We start from the raw sequence: 10176 nt of genomic DNA, 5'->3' as shown, positions 1-10176 counted from the left end.
CTAGTTCGTTCAAGGGAGTAGTAAAATACTGGTATTTTCTACTCCATGTTCGCACGCAGAGTCCACTGTGCACTGAGTGCAGGTCTCTTGCCACTCCCTGGTTCCCGGGACCCCGGTTCACGTGATTGTGACGTTTCTCGAATAAGGTCTACATGCATAAACAGCACTTTAACCTGGTGGTGTGCACGGGTACTCGGGTACCCGTGCTACCCCTGAGGATCTCGGGTAGACGGGTACAGAATAGTACCCGAAAACCCGAAGTCGCAGATGATATCATGTACAGTGCATGTGGACAAATTCATGTAACACTCCGCATGTCTACCCAGTGTGTAATGAAAGGGGTGCATTGTGATGTTACCATGGAACCATTATCCGATCGGGTACCCGTGCTCCCCGTGGAAACCGACCTGAACCCGATACCCAAAGAAAATGCTACCCGACTCATCCCTAGTTTAAAGTTTACTTGAAACACCAAAGGCAGGCACAGTGGGTTGGTCTAAGACCATGATTGAGGAACGAAAGGTACCAGGTTCAAGTCCTGCTTGGAAGCGGAAGGATTATTCCAACTGTGCTGCGACCCACAGTTAATTGGGAACTCGTGGCCTGGCATGATTAAATCATGGATGTGGAAAATGGGATTTGAGCCTTTGGCCTATGGTTGGTGGATCTGATCTGTCCTCCCCCACCGTTTAGGAGCCGCATCTGACGCCTGACCATGGGGAGGTGGCGTCCCACGGAAGCGGAAAGGTGGTTCTTGACCAGGGAGTTGTACGACTCCTTGTTCTTGACCTGCCCGGTACGCGAACCCGTCGAATTTATTTATTTTTAAACACCACCAATTAACCCAAACAAAGTCGGCTTAAACTATGATGGTCAAATTAACGGTGATAAATGGAGTAAATGTCACTATCTCGTGCCAAAAAATCTGGTTACGGCTTATGTACTCCAGTGCGGCTTGTTTTCTGGAGAATACAGTACAATCGAGTGTTCAAATGGCAATATGCAGTAGGTGCATGTTCCATACTCTACGGGCGGAGCGATGGAAATCTACACCGGCCGGTAACCTACGTATCCACAGACGTTTCCAGCCGTCCGTCTTGAATGTCAAGCGGGCTACAAGTCTGCTGGCACGTGTGGAATAGCGGTGTACACAGTACAGTACACCGGTTGCTGAGCTCACAGCCGTGAGAGCCCCTGCATTGACTCTGGGCTTCATGAAGCGCTGCCAAGCATCTGGTCACATTAAAAAAATTACGTTTTGCGCGAGACTCGGCTGGAGTAACGTGAGAACTCGTGGCCGGCCAACCTTGCAGCAGTGAAAACGTCTGCATGGACTTCGGGTTCCCTGTAGCACAGCCGCTTAAGCACTCGGCTATCATGCACTGGCTGCAGCATGGGGTGGTCTGACCCCAGCTGGATGTTGAATCGGTACTGCACTCGAACACGTTACTATAATCGGATTTCAGTTGCCACCTAGTACTACCTAGGTACAGTAGTACTATAGTCTGTTTCAAAAAGATTTACAATCAGGTTTGGGTCTTAAAAAGTATGAAGATAAGGGAAATTTGGACAACAAAGTACATAGAATGGCTTGTTAGGACACGGCAAATTGTTCTGTGAAGGTTTCGGAACAATTGGACCAACCGTTAAGGAGTTAGAATTTCGGCCAGGTTTCCGGCCTTTTTCCATGGTTTACAATTTGCCCAGGAAGCCAGTATCGATTTTTTATCAAAACCCACGATTTCTCCTTTCCTTTTTGGCCTTGTGGTTATGAATGCTGTCTGCTGACCATGAAGTTGTGAGTTCAAATCCCAACCTATCCTCAAGTCAAACTTTTTTTTCATTGTTTTGGTGATCAAGCTGGTACAAGACAAAGAAGATGGCTGCACCAAACGACTTGTTGTTGGAGGTCGCGCTTCCTGCCGAACTGACTGACACTTGACTGGCTCACGCCATGTGAACACACCCACAACACTGCAATGGTGTGAGTGAATATGGAAGTCATCGCGCTGTAGCTTTTCGAGATTTATTTTTAGTATTTCAAGATCGCCAATTTATTTGAATTTAGCAGTCAACGCCGTCTTCTATCAGCGTTCACAAGCGTCTGTTTTTCTCAAAATGTCGTCGAAGTCACATGGATAGCTTTGCCAAGTCATGGCCCTGGGAATGAGTCCGTGTCGATGTCGTTTTCGTCACACGGTGAGTGAATTGCATCGCAGCTCAAAGAAACTATTTTGGTCACAAAACGGATTGGGACACATGCCGCTCGTCAACATTTACAACACTTTCGTTTCGACATGTCCTCTCTGACTCCATTATCGATACGAAGAAGAACTCGTTTGTTGTAAACCAGACGTACGTCCATGACTGTGTCAATTCGTCAACGTGAGTGAGTTGTCATTTTTCCTGCTTTCGCGCGGAATATTTCTTCGAGTTCACAGTGAGTTTTTCCAGGCAGCGCTCGAGTGCTCATACGGTAAGACGCCAAACTCCGCGGGCGATCGCCAGGGTTGTAAATCTTTTTGAAACGGACTGTAGGTGGCAACTGAAATCCGATTACTATCCGATTATCCGATTACAGAGGTACCTCTGTATGAATATAAAATTATTTTTAAATTAATAATAAATTATTATCCAGCTGTCAGTACTTACAGAATTTGTGCCCCCCTCGGGTGGGCGCGGGTCGAGGAATGGCCGCTGCGCCATTCTCTTTGCTGCTCCGTTGTGCTCGTGGCACGACAACGCGACCGGTGCGGGTAGATCAGACCAGCGCCGAGCGGGTATCTGCCGACGTGCGCCCTGCTTCGCTCGGTGAAGACCTTGACAGCAAGTCAAGAAGGAAGCGGCTGATATGAGCTCACGATCACGGCACACAAGCCTACGCTGGCCACAGTATGTAGGAGTACGCAGCAGGACGAGTCCGTCGCAAACACCACGAGTCCAGAGTGTGACGCTCCGCGATCTACGCTGAAAGACCTGGGCTGAGTGAGAGCAAGCTGGAAGACAAAAAGAGACAGTAAAATCATTCAGAATCATCCGGGACGTAGGAGTCGGTACTGTCTCTAGGTACTAGGTCTGCTGTACGTCATTGTACACGGGGGAAGCTCGGAGGATGTCTTTCACAATCATTACTGCATCAAGTACAATGATACAGTCATGTATGGCTAGGAGACCTCACCTGCACTCTGCGTCTTGAGCGGGTAAGCAACTACTTTGAGGCTGGCAGTGCAGTGGCACAGTGGTAGTGGTCGATTTACACACTACGGATCACCTGCTTCTGCACGAAATCAGAATCTAGGTTTTTGGCAATGCTCAGCAAGTGCTGCCGATACATGTACTGGCACACGATCTTCATCCGTTCACAAGCTCTGATCGGGTAGAAACCGACGCTGCAAGCATGTGCGATGTATTATATTGACACAGAGCATGCTCGATGGCAGCGAACGAATGATGGGCCGGGCCTAGCAAGCTTGCAAGGCCACATGTGCACGCTTCGGCCTAGATCGCCCTAGACTAGAGGGCCGGGCTAGTTCATGTCACCAGGCCAGCCGCCGAGATGCGATATCCCCGAGGATGTCGGATGAGGGATTTCCCCTCGTTAGCAGTTGTGTCCGGGGAAGTACCTGGTGCGGGATTCCCCTCGCACACCGCTTTCCGGGCACGTGCAGCAAGCACTTCAGACTGCAGCTAGATGGCATGCACATGGCATAATTATTTATCACTACGACACTAGTACTAGACCGTCATCGATCATCGTGGTACATAGTACATACATGGTCATGTCATCAGGCTTCAAACCATACAGTAGTCAGTTAGTTGATAGACTCCCAGCAAGTAGGAGATAGGGTCCGCGGATTCTGCAGGCAGAAAAATTGGCAGAATTCGGTACTTTTTCTGGTAAGTTCCATGCATGTTTGGTATGTGGACAAAGAAATGGAGCAGAATTCGAGGCCCAATTGCCCGCCATAATGTTTGTACGGTTCTGCCCATTTCACTGCTTTTCGAGCAGAATCCGCCGGTCCCTAGCAAAAGATAACCCCCATGGGGTTGGGGATATTCTTGATAAAAGGTGCATAACTAATGTATTTTAAACTCGGATACTGCTGAGCCAGTAATAAAATGTAAAATAGAGAAGAAACCCATGAGAACGAGTTATGCAGCAACTATCCACGACTGTAACAAGATGATAAACGGTCAGAAAGTGCGATAATAGGGCACAAAACTGACAGGTTACTGAGACATTCAGCGACCCGAGACCTACTGTAACTCCAACACATCTCCAGTGCGCAAACCAACAGCCTGCCAACGTTACTTGGAAGGTTCATGGTTACGTAGGACCGAAGAGGGGAACGTGAGCGCAGCGAAAATGTGCACAAGCTCTTCGGTCCTACGTAACCATGAACCTTCCAAGTAACAAGTTGGAAGGCTGTTGGTTTGCGCACTGGAGATGTGTTGGAGTTACAGTAGGTCTCGGGTCGCTGAATGTCTCAGTAGCCTGACAGTGTTAAGCCCTATTATCGCACTTTCTGACCGTAGGATGTGCAGCGCTATGGGAATGGGTGTGTCCAGTGTCCATCCGAAGTTCCTTCACAGATGAAGCTGCAGGAAGCATCAGCCCTTCTTCAAACTAATTATTTATTGCCCTAATTCTATATTTAAAATTAACACAATAAGAGGACAGAGAAAGTGTTTTTACTCCGAGTTTCACGCACTAAGCGCACGGACTGAGCGATCATCAGAAAACAGTAATGAGAAATCTGGATCAGTATTGGTTTATATACTCACAAAGCAAAGTGTAAATGGCGCAAATCTAAAAATTGTGAATGGGTGGCAGTGCAAAGCGTAAATGACTGCATCATGGGGCAAATATAAAAGTGAGAATGACAGCAGTGGTGAAAGGTGACAACCACTGGAGCCAGTTGTCTCTTACTTAATCAGGTGATGGCAGTGGGCACTGCAAATTCACAACTCATTTCATTTCACAGAATCATTTTCAACGTTTCGGCAAATTGCCATCATCAGGATGCAATATGAAGTGGAAGTCTGCAAAGGAGCAGTTATATACACTAATTTGGTGTTCTTAGGTGTTGATAATATTATTTCTATGACGACACATGTTACCTCAGTGCTAGGAATATGACATGTCTAAAACTAGTGAAAGATCACAAGTTTTCACTGACTCATATGCTGGGTGTTGGTAATAAGTAATTAGTTAGCACAGCGCAGATGTCACCAGATTACTACTTGAGAAATCAGTGTCTCAACAGGTTTCTCGCGAGCAATACACGAATGTGACCATGTCAGTGTTTTCCAGAAAATACTGTCACCTTGATAACCAGTATGGTGTGACTGTTTTAGAGTACATGTAATGACCATCCAGCACTGGTGTTGATCTCTGGGCCTTCGTTTCTGATCTCCACTGCCTCCCGCAACTTGCGGCTTGCCCTGTCACTGGCTCTTGCAATCACAGACACTGCTGAGAAGATGCTGTCCCTGACACTCAGGTTGATCCCTGCATGCTTAGCTCAAGCTATGTTGAAAATGAAATGAAATGAGTTGTGAATTTGCAGTGCCCAGGGAATGAGCATATGTGCTCACCAATTCTCTTCGAAATACAAATACACTCGGCAAACCTGCAAGAAAGCACCACTCCCGAGAATTCAAGTGAGAATTCAAGTCGGCAGCTGCTTGTGGTAGGCGAACTGTCCATTCGCAGCGCTTTTGGAAATGATTCACCTTGTATGTGCGACATGATCTGCTCATACGCCACCACTCTAGCAGCTTGAAGCGATTGGGAGGAGGGAAATACATTTGCAGGTCGATAATTACTAAGATCAGATGGACACCAGCGCTTGTGAATTGGACAAACGTTGGCAATCTTGTAAAAAGAGGGGAAAGCACCTGATCTGAAAGAGATGGTGAAGAGCTGGGCAAGAGAGGGAGCTTGATAAATGCCCTACTACTCCATGAGATTCTAATGATCTTCGTCAATCATGGCATGAACCCTTTTCACAATAAAGCGAGAGGGGTCGAGACGGGGCATGCAGTGCAGCGCATCGCACACTTGGCATGCAACCAGCATGCATGGTTGCTGCAGGACGTGATCAAGTTTCCTGTGTTTTCATGGTCCCGACGCGATGTTCATTTAATTATAATAATTATTATTGCCATCGAGGTCTGTGTTGGTGGGGAGCACCCGTGGCGGGCGATTTGTCCCACCGGAACCAGTGCCGGATTCAACAGAAGGACCAATAACCATGGTTGCAACACCAACACCAGCCTCACATCTAACAACAACAGCAACTAATCCACAAAACAAAGCAGCAGGTGACAGATAAACAACCGGGCCTAAGAATTCACGGTAAACATACAAAGGAAACAATCGGATAGGACGACGACTGACATGAAGGCAACGGCATCTACGGCTGGTGTTGATGGTGGAGGTGAGACGCAGGACGATGCAAATGAGGAGGAGAGTCAAACCGGTGTGGATGATGGAGCAAGTTGTGATCATGTCGAGCAGTGAGGGAGAAGGTGAGCTGGGTGAGAGTGAGTGTGAGGGTGTGTGCGTGAGTCGAGATTGTGTGCGTACGTTTCGTAATAGCAAGTCTTCAGTATATACAATCATTAATTTTGGTCTCTAGTACTGACTGTTGCCGTACTTATTCTGATTCCTGTTTTTCTGTTGTGTGCCGTGCTCGTCATGGTTACCGGTATCTGTTGCAGTTAAAGGTTTTGGAAGCTGTTTGTCAGCGCATTCATAAGCCGAATTTGTGTGTCCAGAAAGATAGTATTATTACCCAAAATTGTTCAAATAAATGTTGGTTTGCGTTGCGCAAACCGTAGTTAACCAGCACGCCACGGGCCGCGCCCCCGCAGGGGAATATTCCCGCTAGATGTCTTTAGGTGACCTTACGCACTCCGCCGTGCTGCCGCAGCCGACTTGCGCAAGCACACACTCTTGCGGAGTTCGGCATTCGAGTCGCACTCGCGTACGACATCCCGCTTCGCCTGGTGGAGGCAACCGTAGACGGCTCATCTACTGCTGGCTGGTGTAATTTTTGCCAGTTGTCTGTTTGCTGTGAGAGCTCGCCACGCAATTTTGTTTCCCACCCTCCCACACCTACCGGACGGAGAGGAGGCACGGGCTCGGCCGATGGGCACGAAATCCGCATGGTGCACATCCATCGGCTGCCGCAGACAATGCAATTAATTATACTTGTGGCACGTGGGTACTACCGAGTACTTAGTGGTCATGCAGTTGCCATAGCAATGTACTGGTACACCCATCCTTTATGATTGTTAGTATGTTACATGACCCCATGGGTCGTCTTTCAAACGCTCTTTCATACTCAGCCGATAGATGGCGTTATTTGTTCCTATCATACTACATGTATGTTTCAGATGGGCGGCCTTAGACGGCCCAGTCCCGGGGATCCCATCATTTCACGCGAACTATGTTGTCATCATGTGATCACAATAATCATGTCGCGCTCACGTTCAATAGAAGCTTGCGACACCCCACTGGCTCATCTCTTCTGTGGTGTGAGAGTTAAAGGGGAAGTGCATCGATTTTTCAAGTAGGGCTCAGATGAAAGACAATTGGATATCGGTTCCGATGGTATATCTCTCGCTTGCGTACGGCAAGGGAAACTTGCCATATCGCCGATTTCCCGATCCCGTTTCCATGGCGACTACAGGTGATGACGCACATTCTGCTTAGCTCCGTTAGCTAGAAGGTCGATCACTGCAGAATTGTGTCATTTTCAGTTGTCTTCTTGTATTCACGAAGTGAAAGAAGTACTGTGTTCAATGCTGTTAGTGCCGTGAACTGTTTATTAGTAGTCCTCTCCGTTGTGTACTGGGACGTGACACCGACAGGGGAAAGCTGGAGTGCGGAGACGCTAGCTGGCAAGCGAAAATCGTGACGAACCAAGTGCTGAAATCTTGGTTGGGACAAATCAAACGTTCAGCATTTACCTCAACCAAGGACCATGCCGTTTGCTCTTTCCACTTCAAAGATGGATGCGCTGCCTGCTGGAGACTCTCCTATCTCTCGTAACATCTTCTGAAGCCAGGTGAGACGACGAGTACTAGCGGAGATTAGCGAACGAAATAATGTCGTATGTTTTGAAATTTTTGCTGAACATATCTCAGGAGAGATGGCATGCATAGTCCATGTGAACTCAATCAGCCCATGAACTAACCCATGAACAAATGCTTTCCTTGCAGACGTTATTATTATTATTATTTTATTATTATTATATATTTGAGGATTTCCCAAAGACGTAGTCTAAATTGAAGGGAGTTCCATTATAATGGGAGGCTGTAGGGTTGAGATAGCAGACAGTGGAGGGCTAATAATTCGTAATGAACAGCCTAGCAAGGGAAATACAATTATGCTGAATGTTCCAGAATGGTCCTTTAATCAATGATACCTATAGCCTCGGGATATGCCTTGAAATACGAAATGTACCGAAACAGAAACACAAAAATTAATAAGAATAAGCGCAACGCACAAAGAAGGAGGACAGAGGCATGTCAGTGAGGAGTGGCATTGTGTTTGGTGTCAGAGAAGTGCGTGCAAATGTGACTGTGAAACAGGGACTGCGAGGCTGTGGCTCTCAGGTCTGCGGGCAAGGCATTCCAGACAGTAGCGGTGCGGAAGAGAAATGACCTCCCGGCGTGTTTCCCAACCCGTGGCAGAGTGAATGCGAGTTGGCGGCGGCGACTACGCGTGGGGCAGTATCCCGCTGCTTCAAAAAGTTCTGGTTGGGTGGTGACCAAATGGAAGAATTCCATAAGGCAGGCGATCTTCCTGCGCCAGGATAGACTTGGCCACCCCAGCTGTTTAAACAATGATGACTTGGGCTCGTCTGATGGGCAAGGGCATCTCTCAAGCCGCATGACTGTGCGAGCTACTCTGGCTTGCAGCCGTTCAAGGGTGAGCCGCTGTGCAGCAGAGAGGGAGGACTCCCATACTGGGGCGGCGTATTCTGCTGTGGGGCGGATATACGTAAGGTACAGCTTCCTGACGATGTCTCCTGTTAAACGGTCAGCCATATGGCACAGAAGAACGCAGCGTTGTCTAAACTTGCTTATTGCCTGTTCAATATGCTCCTGGAAGCTAAGTGTTTCACTCAACAACACTCCCAGGTGACGGTGACTGGTTGACGGCTGGATACCGCGGATGGTCTCTGCAGCTCCTTCCTCAGCGAATGAGATAACAACGGTTTTCGATGGGTTGAAGGTTCCGCCTACTCGGTCGGCCCAGGCAAATGTGTCCTGCAGGGCAGTCTCCATTGGGCTGGTACCTTTGGTTCGTGCTTGGCCGACGGCGGTGTCATCCGCGAACAGGTAAACATCAGCGTGCTGGTTGCGTTTCGAGGCACTGGGTAGGCTGTTGATATGTACCAGGAAAAGCAATGGCCCGAGGTGGGAACCCTGGGGTACTCCAGACTTGACGGGACGTGGGGAGGACAGATGGTGTTGGACTCGGACGCTGAATGTACGCGTATCGAGGTAGTTCTTAAACCAACTCGTAGCCGGAGCATCGCAGATAGTCCTGAGTTGCTGGAGAAGCACGTCATGCGGCACTTTATCGAAGGCCTTCGCAAAATCGAGAAATGCAGCATCGTAAGGGATGCGTTTATCCATGGTCGAGGCGATCTTAGTAGTGAGCTGTATCAGCTGGTCAACTGTGGAGCGATCACGGACAAAGCCGAACTGTTCCGGGACAATGATGTTGTTGACCTCGAGATAGTGACCGATTTTGGTGGCGACAATCTTGTCTAGTGCTTTCGCAATAGCTGGGAGTAGGGTTATAGGGCGGTAGTTGGAGGAATCACACGGGTTACCTTTATTTTTAAATATGGGGATTACTGTTCCCAGCTTCCAGGCACTAGGAAACTCACCTAAGGTGAGGCTAGCGTTAAACAGGTTGGTAACAGAGGACGTTATACATGGTGCGATCTCTCGGAGGATCCTGTTCGAGATGTTCCCGCCTGTTGCCTTATGCTGCGGGAGCCTTCGGAGCACCCGGTACACTGAGGATTCGGCCAAGACTGGCAGAGAGAATAATTCATTCGGACAGTCGTCGGCTGGTGCTGGTATTGGACCTGTACCGTGAGCAGGAGTGCACTGGCGCTCAAATACCTTCGCGAGCATTTCTGCTTT

General features: G+C 48.4%; 1 long non-coding RNA gene across 1 annotated transcript; it reads right to left on the bottom strand.

The window, feature by feature from the left end:
• Positions 1–238: 238 nt before the first annotated feature.
• Positions 239–3389, bottom strand: LOC135821498 (uncharacterized). Its single transcript, XR_010554378.1, has 3 exons — positions 3179–3389; positions 2653–2996; positions 239–1233 (listed from the first exon to the last, which is right to left on the bottom strand). It is a non-coding gene; the product is annotated as an uncharacterized LOC135821498 (long non-coding RNA).
• Between the last annotated feature and the right edge of the window lie 6787 nt (positions 3390–10176).

This window comes from Sycon ciliatum, chromosome 7 (assembly GCF_964019385.1).
Source record: "Sycon ciliatum chromosome 7, ocSycCili1.1, whole genome shotgun sequence".
In the NCBI taxonomy this organism is placed as follows: Eukaryota; Metazoa; Porifera; class Calcarea; order Leucosolenida; family Sycettidae; genus Sycon; species Sycon ciliatum.
This window is presented reverse-complemented; position numbering and strand designations above follow the sequence as displayed.